Here is a 20,670-nt window from a genome sequence, read left to right as displayed (position 1 = left end):
ATCAGCAGATGGAAATGGTCACCTAGTGGGTGATAGCCTAAAATAATAGGTCAGCTTGTTGTCAAATCATAGAAGTAAATCCCGGGGCGGCAGGGAGGGCACGACCCCACATCCTGCGCAAAAAAAAAGATGATGATTGATAAAGAGTCATGATTCCCCCTATTTTTCTTGTGAAAATAAGCTAGATTAACTGATACTGAGAGATATTTTAAAGTAATCTAGCTGCTGAATGAATACTTATACTGGTATCTAATGAGAGTCTGCTGTGGCACATTTTATGACGTCTGTCTTGTGTCATAAACTATATTGACAAGTGTAATAAACCTTCACACCAAAGTCGTGTTTCTAGTGTTCCATTCTGCTGCGTCAGCTAAAATTATGCAAGTTAATGTCAGCCACGTACAAGATCACTTTTAAACAGTCCTACATGTTGTGTTACACTATCAGAAATCGTTCCTCGACACGTTTGACTTATTTACTGGTGATTCGAATGCGTGCTCGTTGTGTTTGGTGGACTAACTTTCATGAAAATCGTCTTTTCAGACACACAGGGTTTTCGTCCGGCAGAGATTGCTTATGGGCAAAAAAATGTAACTCCTGCACATAACACACTGCGTTATGTTTAATTTAAGTGTAATGTCCTTCAGTGTTTCAACACACTCCATTTCACCCCGGTGTCTCTCTGAAAGGGCTGGATATGTTAGTGTGGTTCTTGTTTGTTGTTAACGTGCAAACCATCGTTCTTTTACCTGAGATTTGATTACATTAGGTTTCACTTGGGGCCATGATAAGATTTCACTAACAATGCAACTACATGTTACAACATCACAACAATCTGGCTTTGAAATGGCTTCACTGTAGAGGTGTGAAGAGTGAGTCATACAGCAAACTCACAGTTTACTCCTCCCTGAAGGACGGACACTGGATATGGGCACGGTCTGAGAGGAACTGGTTGTAGTAGTCCAATAACAAAAGGAAACTGGAAAGGGAAGCAGTCCACAGGGAGTCTAAAGGTGTGCACCTTCTCAGCTGTGCTCTAAAGGTGACTGTTACATCTACAATCATGTTATCCCATGGAGAGATTGAACTGTTTTATTGCCATTTCCTCATGCATGTATATGTTATTATTTTATTTTAATTCTGAATCAGTGGAGGTCAGATATCAGCCTGCAGGTGCTGATGTTTTTATTTGACTGCTACAAGAAAAAATCTTGTTTTGGTGAGTTGAATCCATAATACAAGTACTAAAGTAATTAATTTTAGCCTTTTGAGTGCAGGTAAAGGAACGGAAATGGAATTAAGATCAAGTCTATGATTGCCAAAAAGAGGAGAAATTGCCTTTCTGCATCCCAGAGACGAGATGCGGCTTCACCTCCTGACCTATAAACTCCTGCTAATATTAACAACCCAATGAAGGCATGCAGGTCGACCTCATCCATGCTTTTCCAGCTGTCTCCGTAATTTTTAAAACCCTCAAAATGTGTCTCCTCCAGGATGATTTTTTGATAGCTAGTGTGATGAACAGGCGAAATGTCCTCAACATGGGAAACAGCAGACCTGGAGTCATCCTGCCATCCTGTCCTGGTTGTCATATGGTGATGACAATCATGTCATCTTGCTATTTTTTGACAAAAAAGTTCTCTTCAGATACTTCCTCAATCTTCCAAATCAAATGCACCTTGCTGGAGATTTGTGTGTCTGTGTGAATAAAGGCAATATTTCCCTTTTTCTAATATTGAGGCCACTTTAGGAAAAGTCATTTTTGACCCAAAGACAACAGGAGGGTTAAAAAATTATCACCAAGAGTCACTGCCGAATGATGGGACAGACAGGAACAAAGTTAGCATAAATCATTGTAAACACTGATATTATTGTTTGTATTGCCTCAGCGTTATTCATTTTATGTATGATAAGTGATTTGCATTCAAATGTGAGATTAAGAGGACAGACAGAGAGGAATGAACACAGACACTAACTAAAAGAAAATTAAAACACAAAAACAAAAACAGTGAGACCAGAGGAGCAGTATATAAGATGATTATTCCATCCTCGCTCTTCAGCCGCTTGGCAGTGCATGTCTTTTTCAATTGTGTCCCCGTTGCAATGATACTGTCATCAGGCCCTCGGTGGATCAATATGCTCGCCTTTAATAGGCCTTTCATTAGCAGCTCATCAATAAGCTCCCAGCAAAGGACAGCCACTCGATGCCCGGCGCCCACAATGTTTTGGCAGAGACAAAAAGTTTTGTGGGGTTGCAGAGAGGTGATGATGATGCATTAAAAACATCTGGCAAACTGATGGTAAGAAACACCGAAGCCGGATAACTAATTTAATGAGATTTCACTTTAAAGCGGGGATAATACTTTGCCTACTGTTAAGCTTGCTTTTTGTGCTGAGGTGAAGCTGAATATGAGCACAGAAAAAGAGATGACAGCCGGTGAAAGCTTGAAAGACTGAATACTGTGAATGATTATGGTTTCTCATCATGCAGCAGCCTCTTCATCATGCTGACTGAAATATATATTTTAAGGGACATTCTGACATTTTGAATTTTGGCCTTTGCCAAGTGCTTGTCACACTGTTGCGTACAAAAAAAAAAAAAAAAAAAAGTTTCATAATTTGTCCCTCTGCTTCAGTTTCTTAGAGTTTCCAGTCAGCATTCTTCATTCCAACCAATTGGTGCTGAAAGCTGCACTGTAATGAGACAGCATGCAGTTAGAAGCACCATAAGGTGTCCGTGATAAATGCAACAATGTCAACATGCCATTTCACTTTTCTGGGCTGTGATATCGAAGCCATTTTGCCACCGGTGGTGAGATATTGCACTCTTAAATGTGTGAATGTCAATGTATTCCTATAATGAGGGCTCTGGCCATATTCTTCAATCATCACCTTGCAGGGATTCCTACAGCCCTCACATGCAAAAAGGTACTGATGGGAAAAGTATCATTTCATGCTGACTTGAATGTAAAGTAGTAGCACAGACACAAACTGGGGGGGTGAAATTATGTAGATCTTTTTTCTCTCTCTCTTTTTTTCTTTTTTTTTTCCTCTGCTTTTTTGCATAATCAACAAATCAATTAATTTAATCGGTTTAAAATCACATTTGGCCACATTTAAGGATATCAGGATGAGCACATGCCTGTAACATTAAGGGAGCCCTGGAGGCATGGAATACACACAACCGTAAAAAGCAAACAACCTCAGAAAATGAAAAAAAAAAAAAAAAAAAAACTTGGAGAAGAGCTGCAGAAGCTGAGGGAGGTAGGGATGATGTGCTGCGGTCAGGCTGCCAAGCAGGCTGTGAACTGCCAGCACTGGAGGAGTCTGCCTTCTCGTTTATATGCCACCAGGCATGAGTACAGGGATATACTCACACTTTGAATTAAACCGGATATTCAACAGATCTTCCTTAATCTTTGACCTGCAGTGTCTGAAGATGTCAACATTGCAAAAGCAATGTTAGTGTTCGGTCCAAAACTCATTGTGAATTAAAAAAAAAAAAAAAAAAGAAGTAAAAAGAAGTAAAAAGAAATGGATTCTAGGCTCATAGAAAGCGGAGCTGAACGGCAGTGATGATGATGAGTTGCGGTCACGCTGCCAAGTCAGCAACAGATCGCCAACAGTGGAGGAGGCTTGTCTGTCCTTATGCACCATTAGGCATGAAGATGATAATTTTCTAAGTATAAGACTACATAATGGGCCAACCATGGAGGAGGCTGCCTTTTCTCTGCCTTCTCCATCCATACGCATGAAGGACAAGTAACCAAATTAGTCGATAAACCCCCATTTCACTGTGGTTTTACTGGCATGAATTAGATTTGCCTGTCATTTGCAATGTGGTTTAACACTATACTGAGTATCAGACAGGAGTCTTGAGCAATGCAGTCATAATTCCTTTATTTAAATTTTAGAAAATGACCAGATGTTGAGTGTAGGTGTCGGTAGGTAGAATACCGTTTGTGACCTTTCATTTTATTATTAATGACTTGGATCTCATTTTGAATGTGCCTGGTCTTCATAGCTTTAATTAAGCACCTGCATAATTTTTTAAAAAAAAAGGTAAATGCAAAACTGTTTGACCTTTTCACTGCACCAGGCTTAATACACACTAAGTGTTCCATTAGGATCTAAGACCATCAAATTAACATGCTGTTAAAACATTTGGTGTTATTAGATGTATTACAATGGAAGTGGTTCATAATGACAGGTTGACGTGTGGTCCCACTGTGCATTGTGCCTCAAGCATCTCCCACTGTGAGCAGCTTCCTGTCAACAAATCAACAAACCCACTAAAGCAGGACTTCAACCTTTTGATGACCCAACACCAATTTAAGGAGCCGGCATGTGAGTGATGGCCGCACAGGAAGACCCATAAACCTGTCACAGGATTTGTGACTGGTCTCGTAATGCAGTTTAACATTACATTTTTAACATTGTGAGCACCAAACTCCGCTGTGGCTGAGCAGCGTATTAAATACAGACTACCGCAAGCGAAAGTATTAATATGGACAGTGGTTGATTAAAGTATAATGTGTGCTTGTCATGTCATGTCTGGAGGCTGCACAGAATGTTTCTGAAGGCTGCTGTTGGGCCACAGGCGACGCTTTGAGGGGTTGTATACTAAAGCATACATATTCTTACTGCTCATTCCTAATATGTATGAAGTGCTTTTGAGGCGACTTCTGAATATCAAGATATGTAAGGTATGTGCTTATTTGAAGCTTACATGCTAAAGCTTGAACTAACATATGTAACTGAAAAAGGAAGATGAAACATGTATGAGGAAAAACTGGAAGTAAAAATTCAGATCAGGTTTTTTTTTTTTCCTCTCTCTCTGAACTTTAAATCTTCCCACTTTAATTTCAATTCTTGGGTCAGCTGTCCTCTACAGTCTGTAAAGGGTTCCATCTTAAAATCTATGTGCTAACTATAGCTGTCAAATTACAACTTCAGAGTGTACTGAGTAACATTCTACCTTTGCAGGCAACAAAAATTTAGGGTTGGAATTAAATGTGTTCTTTTACCTTCTAAAAACATGTAACCACAATAACAAGCTGCTATTAGCTCACTATTAACTAAACAGACATGTTGGTGCTATATTGTAGGCAGCTGGACTTTTCACCTCTCATCTAAGAGGCTTCTTCAGCTCTAACTAACTGGAGGGGAGTCGCAGGCTTTTAAGCCCTGTGTGGGAGTGTCCTTACAGAGTTGTTAAGGACACTTGTGAGCTCTGAATTGCAGAGTTGTTTGGGACACTTGTGGGTTGTTGACCCAACCGGCCTTCATGTGGGTTGCTAGGACTAGGTGAGCCCAGGTGCGAATGGTTGTTACGCTGTCTGGGGAGAGAACTCCGCAGGATTGTAGGTGGGTGATAAGTGAAGTCTTAGTTCACCTCCTCTGTTCAAAGACATAGATGAATTCTTTTACTCTTCTTTCAGGATAAATTATACGATGCAGGACTTAGAAACATCATGGCCTGGATCACTGAGAACCTTCATCAACCTTCATGTTTGTTGTGTGACTTGCAAAGAAGTTAACGGGCAACAGCAGGGTTGTATTGCCGATGCATAAACAACTGTACGTTTGCCCCAATGAGCACGGACACACAATACAGCCGGAGTGCTGAGCAAGTGCATCTGTGAGTGGGAGAAGTCTTGGTGTATTAAAAGAGGGCTCAAGGAGCTCCAGCCCCCATTGTACTGGAAACCTTTGTCCAGGCTCCCTGAAGGGGATCTAAGAGGGTGAACACACTGTGTCTTTGTGTGTGTGTGTGTGTGTGTGTGTGTGTGTGTGTGTGTGTGTGTGTGTGTGTGTGTGTGTGTGTGTGTGTGTGTGTGTGTGTGCATGGGTAACTGCATTATCAAACATATCTCCATATTAAGAAGCAACCAGTGTGTTGGAGCCAGAGCCCTGTCACACACAGCTCTGTCAACAGTAACAGGAGTCCACTCGGGCATCCCTACCCACACACACACACACACACACACACACACACACACACACACACACACACACACACACACACACACACACACACACACACACACACACACACACACAGCTACCTGTATCCCCAGACCACATTCCCATACTGTATCCCCACCATTCATCTGAGGTGAATCAATAGCTCAGTTAACAGCGCAGGACTGAGTTCAGTGACAGCACTTGTACTCCCAGTGAGAGGGGAGACACAGGGACACATTCAGCACGGTGCAGCTAATCACCATTAAAGGCTTACAAGAGAAAAGTAGAGGAACAGGACGAAGAGAAGGAGAGGGAGGGTGGGAAAAGAAAGACAGAGGAAGAAAAAGAAGGAGAGAGGCCAACAATAGGAGAAAGTTACAATGGGGCATTTGTTCCAGTGCTGAACAGCAAGAAAGAGCTGAGACTCCAGCAGCAGAGAGCAGGAGGACACTGGGCGAGAGGTTTCAGTGAAACTCAAGCTCTCCTTTCATGCAAGATGCAATAAAACAAAGTGGCTTACTTTCTGTTGGACTACTGGTGACAAATCCTCTTCGCCTGCAAGAAATGACAAAATCAAAAATATGAAATGGTCTAGCAACTGAATGTGTAGCACAGTATCATAGACTACAAATTAGACACAGCGTCTGTCGTTATATAACAGTCAGACGAACATTGCCTGACAGTGTGTTAAATGTTTTATAATATCTCCAAATAAATCCTTTCCCCATCTACAGCCCTTGGTGTCAATAAGGAAGTAGTAAGTGCTGGTGATTTCCAAAGGCAGTTAACTCGCTTAATGCCGATTGTAATAAAGAAACATCCAGACGTCAGGAGTTGTTATCTCTGGACGTCACTAGTTTTTCACTTGGTTGCAGCACAAGGAAAACCCTAACCAGAAAACGTTTAAACTGGACTTATTCTACCCACAACCAGTGATGGAGGATCATATAGTATATGATAAAGTGCTTACAAAAAAAACATGATCAGGTAAATGTATTTATAGTAGAGCTGCAACAGTTCATGTATTCATCCCCAAACATCTCTGTGTGGATGTCACAGGCAAAATTATAATCACTGTGATCCACAATCCTACCCAGTGAGAGGTGTTAATGCGCTTACGAGCTGTTTTCTAATGGCCATTAAACAACAGAGCAGCAGATACAGGATACATGGATACAGGTCGAACATGATAATGTTTATCAGCATCATCAGGTGTGTCAATCACCGGAGCGAGGCAACAGGGAAAAAAAAAAAAAAGAGTTCAACAACTTCTCAGCGTGTTTTTTAATCAGCCTCTAGAAATTAAAGCAGACAGGACCAAAGACATCATCGAGGCAATTTAGAAGTTTGGCATGAAGCGCGGCAGACTCTCAGTTTTGCTGTAGCGATTAGTGTTAGAGGTTAAGAGTCAAAGTGAGGAGGGAGCCGACTTTTACCCACTCTTCCCCTCTAATTTGTCTGTGGATGTGAAAAAAGAATTGTAACTTAACATTAAAACCATTTTATAGTGTTTCTTGCTACAGCAGATATTATGTACACTACATATGTGAATACTGCAGCTGAACTCAAGCATGACGTTCCCTTGCAAAGCTGTTATATGTGATCATTAAATGAGGCTGATAACCATTCTATACTTTACAAGATAAAAATGTATTTGCGTCGTACATGTACAGTTTGGAATGTAGCCAACGATGTGCAATACTGGGCAGCTTCAACATCAATAACCCTGTATGCATATTTAATTCCACAAATACATAATCACATATACACCACTTTACACTCTGTGCACACATGGTGACCGGACAAACACACATCTGTATTAGGAGAATAATGGTGCTCAGTAGGGGGCACTCATTAGACTCAGTAGCTTCTACTAAAACAGAAGGTGTTTGAGTGTTTATCCATATCCTCCTCTCTTTCTCTCCCTCTCACACTCCTTCCATCATTCCATCCCTAAATGTCTGAGTTTAGCTCTGTGAAATGGATCTTACAATATCACAATGAGGCTGAAAATTAAAAACAGTTGACGCTCGATTGGTCACTAAAGATAAAACACTTTGACTGGTGCTAAATTAGGAGCGTTATCAGAGAGCACAGAAAGGAATACGAGCGCTGAAACACCGCTGATTTAATTCTGGGGGCTCAGTGTCAGTGGGAGACGGCTGCGCTTTGAAATTCAATAGTCAAAAGCTGTCCCGGAATAACAGCAGCCATTGTGTTGAATTTGAACAGAAAATATCAGTCGCATGATGTGGAAAGATCATATTGCTTCTTGAGCTGTCTGCCATTAATTTGACTTGACTGTGACCGTGATCCCCGAGCACAGCATTTAATGTGAAATGACAAAATATTACAAGTCGGCAATCTTCCCCAGTGCAGCTCACAAGCCTTTGTACGCCTGCAGCTGTTGGAGTAACTCAGATATGGATTAGATGGCAGAAATGCACATATGAGAGACTAAGCAACAGCTTAGCAAATGATTTGACACGGACTAGATGTTAATACACCAGCCTCTAGCTATGCTGAAACATGTGTAAATATAGCGACAAACTAGTTGAGATAATATCCACAGTTGTCCATATTCACAGACGATCACACTCACAACCCTATCATATGTTTATAATGTATTTTTATGACGCTGATGTGCCTTGACGAATGTGTCTGAGAGGAACTGGCAAGGCTTCTTTTCTCCAACCCGGGAAGCGTAACATCTTCACACTTAAGAAGTCACCGAGAGGTTGAGGTGAATAGTTAGTTGACTGTACACACATGTTGGGAGGTTCAAGCAAGGGCTGAACGATAAGCATAAAAAGACATATTGCAATTATTTGAGTCTGAGATATGAGTCCTGATTTTATTTTGAAGTTGTCAGGAGTGGTAAATGTTGCAGTTATCTTTGACTGAAAAAAATATCATGATTATGATCTCAAGTGATTGTCCTGCTTAAACCAGTGGCAGATTTTAAATGAAGGATTTGTTTTTATTATTTATTGTATTCTTATAACTAACCAAGATCAATATATTTTTTTTCTTATTCTTATAAAAAAAAGTAGAATGACCTTGTCTATGCTGGAAGCTTGCAGACAAAGCTGTGGCACTAAGACGCATGTTGGCAATGCACCGAGCAGAATACACCATCACTGTAGTTACAAATGAAAGAAAACACACTTGACTCCTAAAGATGCTTGGTTGAAAAGAGCTTTTGAAAGAAGCTATTATACAGCCGACATCAGCGACAACAAAATCGCATTGGTACTTTCAGACACTTGTAATGTCGAATGCTCCGTATTGTTAAAAGTACGTCTTTCCCGTGGAGGGTGAATGATGGACAGTGGCAGATTATTTGCCCGTCGCCACAATTCAAAGTTTAATTGTGGTCCATCAAAATAGCAGAGCAAGTTGTGCAGTGTGGACAGCTTGATGTCAGTGTGATGTATGAATTCAATTAATCTTATTGGCTCACCTGCAGATATGCTGGATGTGCATAAATAATATTCCTTACCTGCTACAATATTTTACCCGACATGAACATTTACACATTTTCTAGTCTACTGATTTGTTCTATGTCAGTCAAACAAACTCACATACCGATGGAACAGCCATCAGGATCAATTTAACGTTCAGCATCTTGCCCAAGGACACTTGGACATGCAGTCAGAGGATCCAGACATCAAACTACCAACACTGATTAATGGACTATCCACTCTACCTCCTGAACAACAGCTGCTGCTACTTCTGCCTCGAGCCATAGTTCCTTTGCTGACCATAACTAAGTGTTTTAAGTTTTCTTAACACAATCATAAAAAGATGTACAGTAAATTCTAAATTAGATATTGTCAGAAAATAAGATAAATACATTGGGAGTACATTTAAGGTCTTGTAGATATGTTCTGAAAACATCTGCAAATAGCAACTACACTAAGGGTGGGATTAGAAGAAGATTGTGATCAAGGCAACTAAAAAACTTGGGAATAGAAAGATCACAGGGATGATTACTAGAAAGGTGAGTGGTAACTCAAGATCTGTGACGGGACATGGACACGGGAACCCTGATTTCACCAAGAAAATCAAAGGTGCTGCGCCGGTCCACCACCCCAAATTCTCCACATTCTTGTGCATAAAAGGTCACAGTACATCCTGTATTTACATGGGACGTTGGTTTGGATGTAAATCATGAGATACTGAATCATCCATGTGAACAGATTTGTGGGGATAATGAAGTGGGTCAAGGAGAAAGCTCCTAGGGCTTCACTATGAATGAATACATGTTGAAGGGGGAGTGGTCAGGATATGATAAGCCACTGAGGGACAAAGGGATCCTCTACACCTGTTTGTTGAGGATTTTTTTAGCAGGGCAATGGCAGTAATTTGTCAGTGCGATTAAAGCACACAAGTTTTGACCCTCAGTCTGCTCTTTGGGAATTTGGGAAATTAAGATAGTGAGCAGAAACAAACCTCCTTGAGCAGAAATGGATAAGGAACAGGCTCTTTTTGAAAGCCAAGTTCATCTTCACAGCCCTGCCAGGTGGTTCTCTCCACAAGAACACAGTTTGCATTTACTGTCGATGTGGAGAAACCACCAGAGTACGTCGAGTCTCAAGTACCACTCAGTGGTGAAGCACACAGCTGATGCAGAGAGGCCTCCTCCCATCGCTAATGGACCGCTACAGCTTGCAGGCAGATTAACATTGTCTAGTTAACCTTTACAAGTGTACAGTTGAACACTACATTGTGTTAGTTTTACTAAGGAATGTTTCATTCAGGTCATTATGCCCATCTGTTGTTGCTTGTTGGACTTGGACTTGTTTATCATGTTATGGTTTCAGCATATATTTTCAGCATGCAGTACCTTTAAAGTTATTCAGGAGAATATTCTGGACAGTATTTGTCATCTTATTGGATTGCTGTAATAATACCAAACATACATTGGCATAAAGCAAGCGTAGTTGTCCATCCCCATGTCCCATGAGAGTATTAAAAAAAAAAGAAAAAAATCCCAATAAGGTACATTTAGATAAAAAAAAAAGTGCAATTAATTTGCAATGAATCGTGAGTTAACTGTTGAACAATCATGCAAGTCATCGCAAATAAATATTCTAACCATTTGAGCGCCCAAGTATTCAGATAAAGTGCAAATAGGCCTTTCTGTCTCTGAAGGCTCATTTCTGGCGGCATAAGGAAAGACTAAAGTGAGTGCCTTCACTGAAACTGAAAACTTTATTCAATAAGAAAACTTTGCATGAAGTGAGAACTATCTGGGTCACCTTCACACTTTCACTGTTGACAGCCTAATCTTAATTTCGGACTACTGCCTGTTTCCAGCTGAGTCTGCTCCACCTAATCTTCCCCTAGCATATCTAACTTCAGTTCATGGAGTGGGTATTTGCATTTAAAGACATCAGGGTCATTTCACAAAATCCATTGAAACAGTAAAGGGAAAAAGAGGGAGAGTGAGAAGAGGAGCTGGTAGGTCAGGTAGGCAAAAGTGAAGGTTTCTGTCTACCTAAAAAAGGACAATCCTTGGAGCTAGGTGGAAGCATAGTTTGGTGGCAACAATCACACAAAACTACACCTGACCACTGAACACCCTGTGATGAATTTATCTGCTCTGGCATCAGTTCAAACCCACTCGGTCAGAACAAGACCTTCTGGAATCCTGATGATGAGCCAATGAGGTCAAAGCATTGATGTTGTTAATAAATTCGCCATCTATCATGAGTCATCAAACTGTAGATCTCACTGACTCAGCCTTCCTGTTGAAAGGTATGAAGTTATAAATGCATCACCGCCTCATCAGTCTTGCCTTGGTTTCCAGCACTAAAGCACATAGAAAAACTCTCCTTACAGGTGAGAAACTTTCCCCAAACTTGGCTATTTTATAAAGCAACACAAGGAGGACCAAATGTCGAGATAAAAATTGGTCACATCAGATATTGAAAGAGCACTATTGTCATAATTTCAAAGAGTATTTTTTTTTTATTTTTTCATATCATTTCAGCAATTGAGAGTAGAAATCAACTGCCTATTCACACACCCAGCAGGTTAACAATGGCATTCATTTAGAGCCATGTTTTGGTCCAACATTTCATTTTCCTTTGGACTGTATTAGTCACCACCCTCACCTGAGAAATATCCAGACCTTCAGCTGCTGAAGGTTTCGCTATAATCAACATATTTGTGTACCATTCGGTGGTGGGTAGTTGGAGTATGAGGGTTTTTACCTGAGCTTGTTTGTAAGAATAAGCTGCCTGCTGCTGGAAACAAGACTGACCCATAAAGTAAATGTGACATAATGAGCAAAATAGGTTAAATAGAAAATCTGTAGTGCAACACTTTTTTCTTTATATCTGCATTAATTGACATGGTACTGGCATGCGTATAAATAACTATGAATGATCTGTATTTGTGTAGCATGCAGAAGTTCACAAAATCTAATTTTGTTATGTGACCCTCTGAATGAATAATGACAACTAAACCACCTTGAACCTTGACAGTCCTCATCATTTCATCCAGTCCAGCCATGACCCACAGCAGTGACCCAGCCCGCCTCCACAGCCACCCGCCACATACACAACCAACACGCATACAAACACGCATAAAATCGTCTTACAATTAAACCATCAGAATGACGGTAATTTGTGCTGGCTGTCGGACAGGTCTTGGTCAGAGGCATCAGTGGCCTGTCATCATGATCTCAGCACTGTGAAACACGCACAGTGTGACGCCTCTCAGCACGTTTGGTGTGATATTACTGAGCTGTTGCATGTCCAATTAACACAATGATATCATACAGCTGACATTGTCTACAAAAAACAACTCACTGGGGGAAACAGAACAGGCAGACAGTCCTGCTGCAACAGCTGACTCACACTGACTCACACACACACACACAGTACTTGACATGACCAAATCTCTTTTCTGTCATTTCAGATGTTTTTTCAGTGTATGAGAGTAAAAGTGAATTAAGCCACTTTTCTCTCTACCAGCATTTTGTTACACCAGAGTTTTGTGATCAAACAGCATCCTTTATGGTCGACAAACTGTCCCTGGATTTGAAGCCAAAAGACATACAGTTATTTTTCAATTTACTTTTACTTCCAGTTTGTTCACCCAGCCAGCGTAATCACTGAGTGATTAAAGTGTCCATTAACAAATGCATCCTTGCTGCCCTCCAGTATAAACACTGGGGGTCCAAACCTACAATCTCCGTTTCTTGTTCCAAGCATGGAAAGTGTTTGAAGAATCAGATGAAGCTCCCTGTCAGCAGTGTTTGTTAGGTTTGTGAAAATGTAAATCGTACTGTGTGAATTGGGTTTGGTTGACAAGTCCCAGCCGCTCATAGAAGAAATTAAGATGCTTGCTGCTCCACAGTGAACACATGTATGTCCCTGTATGACAATATACTCAAGAAAAGGGAAACAAAAAGCTCAGAATGTTTTAGATGGCCTAGGTTGAAACCTAGGCCAGGTCTTGAAGGAGTTTGAACTAACTGTGTGGCTGGCAAGTCAGAGACCACTGTTCCAGAGAGTGCCTCAAACTTTTACTAGTACAGAACCACTGAATATTTTCTCTGTTCAATGGGGATGAGATGTGCAAACGGCCACAGGTTGGACTCGAACCCTCAGCCACTACAGTGAGGATTCAGCCTACTACCAACTGAGCTACTGGAGCGCCTCCACTGAATATTTTCTAAGGAGACACAGGGACACTCTAAAGCAGGGATCACCAACCTTTTTGAAACTGAGAGCTACTTCATGGCTACCGAGTCATACGAAGGGCTACCAGTTTGATACACTCTTCTGAAATAACAAATTTGCTCAGTTTGCCTTTAGTTACATATGATTATTAATGATTAATGATACTCATCTATGTGAAGACACAGATCACGCTAATGATTTCTCACAATAATTATCAACAATGACTTAACAACCTGGGAGACAAATAATATCAATATTCAGTTTTCATTTTTAGAACAGGCCTGGGGGCTACTCATGTGGTCCTTGGGGGCTCCCTGGTGCCCGCGGGCACCACGTTGGTGACCCCTGCTCTAAAGAGAGTGTTAAACAGTCCTCATTTCCTCCAATTCATGGTTACTTGAAGCGTCTTATTGTGTTTCGCAATCACACTATAGATTATGATTATTCCACAATCCAATTTTTTTACGACCAAGAGGGTGACGCATTGAACACGACACTGAGCGGCATCAAAAACATTTTTTGCATCAAATTGGATATGAATCAACACAACAGTGCTGTTGACAGTTGCTGTCATACTTATCCTCCAACGCTCGGTTATAAACAGCCCGCGTTCATCTCTCTAAATGACAAAATGGATCCAACATTGAAGTGACAACTAGATGACATGTGACACAGAGAATATTACTATGGAAATGAGAATTTTGTTGTGCAAAAACAAGTGTTCTCTTGGTGGAACAAATGCATGAATGTGCAGTAATCGCTCTGCTGGGCACCAGTGTCGGCCTGTTGAGCGCTCCGTGCTGAGATGCTGTAAGCAGGTCATTAATAATGCAGGACGCAGTCAGACGGTGTCATTGATCCGCCTGTATGTGTGCATGTGTGTCAGGCTGTGTTTGTTGGAGTAATTGTGTGTGTGTGTGTACAGCATGTGTTGGGGTGAGTGTGAGGTTCTGTTCTCATGTGAGTGAGTTCTGTAGTGTGTGTGTATGTGTGTGTGTGTGTGTGTGTGTGTGTGTGTGTGTGTGTGTGTGTGTGTGTGTGTGTGTGTTTGAGGGGCTTGTCTGAATGTTAGCCGGTACGAGCGAGTGGCTGCTGCCGCCGGTGGCACTGCTGTGGTCTCCACGGTAACCCCTGTTTAAAGGCTGCTGTGTGTCTCTAAGGAGACGCTGAGGCAGGTTGGCATTATGGGATGCTGAGCCACACAGACACATCGGCAAGCAGACGAGAGATGGGAAATAGGTACAGTATTAGTACAGCTTCATCTGATCACAGCCTGTACGTCTCTTCTCCACTCGCAGAATCAGTACACACACACACACACACACACACACACACACACACACTAAGTTTCTTCTACATTGGCAGGTGCCTTGTTGTTTTATCATCTTATTTTCCTTTCAGGTATCTAATGTGATTGGTCTCGTGTGTCCTGCTGAACGAGGATGCTGTAAAACATTCCAACAGACCGCTCTCAGAGGCGCAATTAAGAAAATTAACGACGGCTGCATTCTGTTTCAGGTGTTTAAGCGCAGCTCTGGTTTGGTGCATGCTGGCTTACTGACATAGCGTCACTGGGGCACCTAACAGGCATCGTGTTACTAGTCATGTCTGCATTTTTCATTAGTGTGTTGGGTCAAAATGTCCACGATGAGCATTTCCAAAACTTTTATTTCTGCAGACACAAATAACCCCCCAACAAAGCCAGTTCACATTAGGATTTATAATAGTGAGAAAAGCAAATATAAGCATGCATTAATGTTCCTGACTACTTCCAACAACATCTTGTATCGTCCCAAAAACACACACTGGTCATAAAGTTTGGATAATTTTATATTGCAACTTTGTTTAATACTTGTGTTACTGTTACTGGGAGACTGAGCTGTGGCTCCGGGAAACATGTTGAAACAACTGGGAGAAATTGTAAAATCACTGAACTTGATTGTTGTGTTGCTTGACTTTCAACTATTTTCTGTTTCTTGAAAAATATAGAAAAAAAACAAAAAAAAACACAAAAATCAGAATGGTTACAACTCCTTCTTTCACACAGTGTTGTCAGGTTTTCTGTCACAACGTTTCACATGTTATTCTGAGCTTTTTAAAACATCATGTTATTGTGTTTCCTCGTACTATTTCTAGGTATAGTGTTTGTAAGAGTGACTTTTGAAGACACCTACTGACAAAAACTGTGCTAACAACAACCCACAGCTATTGTTTGCCTTCAAATTTCACAAATGGAAGAGAAGAATTTGTCGCAGGGATCTTGCCACAAAAAGAGATTGCTTTACTTTTGTGGCAGGATGAGAAAAAAAAGGACGAAAGGACGAGGAGTTCTGTGGGAGTGGGCGAAAATGGACGTCGAGAAGGAAATGAGGCGGTTTCTTCTTCGTTTGCCTCGTCAAGGTTATTAAATCACTCACACACACACACTGACAAAAGCTCCCGTCTATGACATCACACAGCGTGGCGAACAATAAGGTCCTGGTAAAGGATTGAAACAAAGTGGGAAATAGCCAGCAGTCCCAGAGCACATCAAAGACGACATACAGGGACTGCACACACACACACACACACACACACACACAATCCCGACTATGCTGCAAACACAGGCACGTTGCGTTATCTTGAAGAGGGAAATGGATTCAAACACCGCCCGTTGCACTGTACGTGTCCGCAGGGTATTGTCTGCTGCACCAAATGACAAATATTAATTTTCATCAAACAATTCGTCCTCTATCTCTCACTCTCTCCCTCTCCGGGTGTGTGTCTTTTCCGTTTCTCTTGGCCTTTCCTCGGCTGCAGGCCCCTGGGATACACCGGGCTGCTATTTGAAGCCCAGGACCTACTTTCACCACTACCATGGGCCCTGTCTTAGATGCACAATTTATAAAAGAAAAGAATGAGATGGCGGGAGAATGAGACGGAGATAGAGGAGAGTTTTGTGGCTGACTGTAAACCGTGACAAGTACTGCTTGAGGAAATCTTCGTCCCAGAGCAGGTCTGCATCACATAAACGTGCAATCAGGCCAATTACATCCAACAGGACAGCCTCTATCTTTCACTTACAACGAGAACAGCGGTGAAGGTTAGCCACGTGATGAGTTACTGACTTGTCCTGGGAGTCTGCCTGCCTTTTCCCCCCCAAAGCATGCTGGGTCCCATGTCGCCCTGAAAAGAAGTATGAAAATGGATGAATGGATGGAAGGATGACTCGCTTTTGTGGTTGATGTTAATTTGCAGACATTAAAACAAATAAAAGCTTTCAAACACGGGTCTCCATTATATAAATGTTTGGTAATATCTTAGTTTGAACACGACAGGACTGTTAAAGATCACGCTGCAATGCTTGTGTGATATTTAGCATCTAGAACACAGACAAAGTGGTTCCACTGGTGGAGAACGGTGGTAAATTACATGTATAGGGAGGATTACGTTTTCTGTTCCCGTCCGAGGTGAAAGCTTTATTAAAGCCTTGATTGATAACCATTATATATGATGTCAGCACATCATTAATAATTAGCTTAAGACTCTTTTAACTTCAATATGTCTCACATGCTGCCTGTAAGCCATTTTAATGGATACTGGACGTTCATGAATTAAAAAAAGACAGACAGACAGACAGACACTGATGTTCTGATGATGTTTTTGCTGCAGTTAGGAGGTGGTTGTCAAGTAAGACACAAATGCAAAAGGCAGGCGAGGGAGGCAGGAAAGGGAAACAAAAGCTGAACATAATTTACAAAGTAAAATCCAAAAACCAGTACAAAGTACAACCAAAAGCAAAATACAAACTAGTACAAACGCAAGGATCATAAAGACGGAACGTACCATGAAGAGACACTGTCTCTCCGCATAGGAAGAGAAGGAAGAGTGGCACTTGGTATATCTCCTACAACTGAAGGCTTAACAGGAGTTCTGATAGGGCAGTGAGCGAAGCATTGTGGCCTTGCTTTTGCCATAGATCTGAGAGCATCAGAATGTGGCCACCCATCTTTGCCTCCACAGAATTCTTTTATCATCAAACTACACGCCGGCACCTTTTGATGAAGAGAGCCCAGAAACTACACTAGCCTTTGGAGCATTTTGTCGTTGTGTCAAAAGATTTTTTTAACCCTTACGTCACGATTTCTGCCGCCCAGCCCGTGAAAGAGACGATCTACACCACATGATGTCGCCATTTTCTCTCTTTCTTTCTTATTTACCGGGCACGCAAAAAAAAAATCTTTGGATATGTGAGGCAAGAAAGGATAGTACCGGTGCATCCTGCAAAAACAGGGAAAAGAAGGAGCATTTGTGGGCAGCACTTCGACTTTGGACAGCCTTCAAATGCTCCTCCGAAGGATGCAGATCCTGAATTGAGACACAGCATGTGAATCACACAACGGGAGGAAACGAAAGGCAACACACGACACATGAGAACAAAATTACAAAATAAAACAGGTTATTTCTATTCTTCAAAACAGGAGGCAACAAATCCCACAGAATAGAATAACTTTTATCAGCTGATTTAAAGTGATTCATCTATCGTCTTCCTTAGTTTATTGAAATCTTTGTGACACATATGTCAGTGTTCTTGAGAAGGTTGAATGGAGACTGTATGTAACACGTCATGCATTTTTAACCGTGTGTGCTGTGGCCTCTGTGTTACCCCAGATGTTCAGCTGCATAGCGTGCCGGTGGTACCGTTCTGGAGCAGTTCATTTACAGTACATCTGCAGTAAACATATGCTTAACTTATGAGCAGTTAGACTCTTAATGCGTCTTGAGTTGATCTGATAGCAACTGATCTAAAAAAAAAATTAAAAAAAAACTTACGCCGGTCTTGCTAGTGACTCCACCAAGTCACCACCAAGACCAGTGTGTTGTGTTTTGGTGCTGGTCGATGCTGGTTTTTCCAGCAGGGAAGCTAGTTTCCTGGAGGTTAATGTTGATGACGAGCCCTGTTCAAAGTGTGACAACACTGCAGTAATTGAATAACAACAATGTGGACGAGTTCTGGGATATTGATCTGTAGAACAATTTCAAAACACCTCAATAAATCAACAATAAATCTGATGATATCTCAGCCAAGATGCTTGTGTAGACAGAAAGTACACATCAACACACATTTTTTTTCAACGGGACACTTTATGCATATTACTCAGTGCATGAGCTGATGTCATGAATTAGTCAACACACCTTAAAATTTAACACGCAGCTCTGCTCGTCTGTGTGCATTATGAAGCGAGCAACGTCTTGATTGAAGAGAAAAAGAGAAATTCTCTTTCAGTTTTATCTTCCTGTGTGGGTCTTATCATACACATGTGGGATGACCTAGTATAACAAATGCATGGCAAACACTGTCCTTAGCTTTACTATACAACAAGGTCAAAGACACTGCTCAAAGGTCGAGTACAGTCAGGTGTTTCAGCAAATCTTAAATCATTTTCTATGTCCAGAACATCATAAAAAGACTTAAGTTAACACCAGCTAATAATATAAATCCATTTGTCATCTTGTCTTTTCCAATTTATTCTCTCATTCTTCTTCGGTCATTACAAAACAATCTTGAATTTGTCCTCAATCATGACCTAACAGTGGATTTGCATGAGTAAGAGCACAAATTCTGCGCCAGCTTCAATCTCTGCGATTGCTCAGCGCTGTAATTGTGCTGCGGCAACGCAGTCCGGGAGTTTTCTAAATGGATGAACTGATGGAATAGACGCCTATTTTCATCCTGCGACATTAAAAATTTGCCACGCAGAGAAGAGGGTTATTATTAAAAAAAAAAAAGAAGAAGAAGAAGAAGAAGAGAAAAAAAGCTGATTTGAATGACACACAGTCAGGAAGACAGGAGGAAGAGAGGAACAAGAGACAGCGGGAGACGACTGCAGAGATGGATAGGTGTGAAAGAGAAAGAGAGGGGAGCGAGAGATGAGAGATGAGTATATGAGTTGCAGAGGAGCAGGGAGGCCGGGGACAAGAGAGGAGGCATAAATATGCATCGCCATGGGCTATCTTTGTAGAGGAGCTTTGACGTTTGTTGCAAGCTAGAGCAAAGGCGTCTCTGTCATTCTCCTTCCTTTTTCCTTCAGCTCCCTCCCACATCTTCCTCTCCTCGCTGAACCTTTTTCCTGTTTTTTCTTTTTTTTTAATATACAAATAAAAACACAGATCCAACATGTACAGGCACATGCGCCAGACAGCCAGTGTTGTCAGTCTCTGGTGCATCAAAACCGATATCAGCTCACTGCAAATTAATTACCAGCTCTCGCCCCAGCCTGCCTCTGTAATAAGTCTCTCAGGGAGCAGAAGCGATGGGCTATACTGCGTCCTCTCCCTCCCTCCACACAGGCTGACAGCTATTTCCTCCTCAGCCGTGGTCTTTCAGCTGATAATACAAGCCCCCACCACCACCACCACCCTGTCGCCCTCACGCTGCGTGGGGGAGAGAGGATGAACCTGTGAAACAATCACTCCCCGAATTGGCTTTGTGTCAAGGAGAATTAAGTCATGTTCCATAATGAAGCACGCACAACAGAAATGGCCCCCGTGTGAGATGCTCTGGCACAATGTGGCTGTAAAACCACTTGTTGAATATCAGCTCGTGCAAATGAAATGTTAGGTCACGGTGAAGCGGGATATTAACCCGGTGAGACAGCTCTGATGCTGCAGAGTGCAGCCGTGGCTGGACTTCTATTATTAGAATCTAAATTATTATTGATAATTGTCCCCAAACACCACAATCAAACACTTTGCAGCGTTACCATCATGAAGAAAGCAGCCTGGAATAAAAACTCAGCTCCTCTGCTCTCTCTCTCTCTCTCTCTGGGACACTGTAGTTGTCTTTCTGACATGTCAGGTCAGCAGTCTTTATCAGTAATATTGATTTGAAAGCAGTGAAAATGGAGTGGCTCTGACTTCTTGTCTTAGTAGTATCACAATCTAGATACATTATATATGGAAATTATACTTATTCATGACGAGCTGTGGAGCTTTCCAAATGGATTCACTTCCTAGGATGTTGGGC

General features: G+C 41.6%; 1 protein-coding gene and 1 long non-coding RNA gene across 3 annotated transcripts in view; one reads left to right on the top strand and one right to left on the bottom strand.

The window, feature by feature from the left end:
* LOC119028127 (inactive N-acetylated-alpha-linked acidic dipeptidase-like protein 2) overlaps positions 1 to 20,670 on the bottom strand; it is a 393,803-nt gene that overhangs the window by 343,822 nt on the left and 29,311 nt on the right. Inside the window, exon 3 of the mRNA XM_037113698.1 lies at positions 6,488 to 6,522. The gene's annotated coding sequence lies outside the window, so the exon portion shown is untranslated. The remainder of the gene's footprint in view (positions 1 to 6,487; positions 6,523 to 20,670) is intronic.
* Positions 14,631 to 16,821, top strand: LOC119028131. 2 transcript variants are annotated; one of them, XR_005077611.1, is made up of 4 exons: positions 14,631 to 14,903; positions 15,066 to 15,182; positions 15,961 to 16,064; positions 16,464 to 16,821. It is a non-coding gene; the product is annotated as an uncharacterized LOC119028131 (long non-coding RNA). The 2 variants fall into 2 exon arrangements; XR_005077612.1 differs by having other exon boundaries at positions 14,631 to 14,939.

The sequence above is a fragment of the Acanthopagrus latus genome, chromosome 11, assembly GCF_904848185.1.
Source record: "Acanthopagrus latus isolate v.2019 chromosome 11, fAcaLat1.1, whole genome shotgun sequence".
In the NCBI taxonomy this organism is placed as follows: Eukaryota; Metazoa; Chordata; class Actinopteri; order Spariformes; family Sparidae; genus Acanthopagrus; species Acanthopagrus latus.
This window is presented reverse-complemented; position numbering and strand designations above follow the sequence as displayed.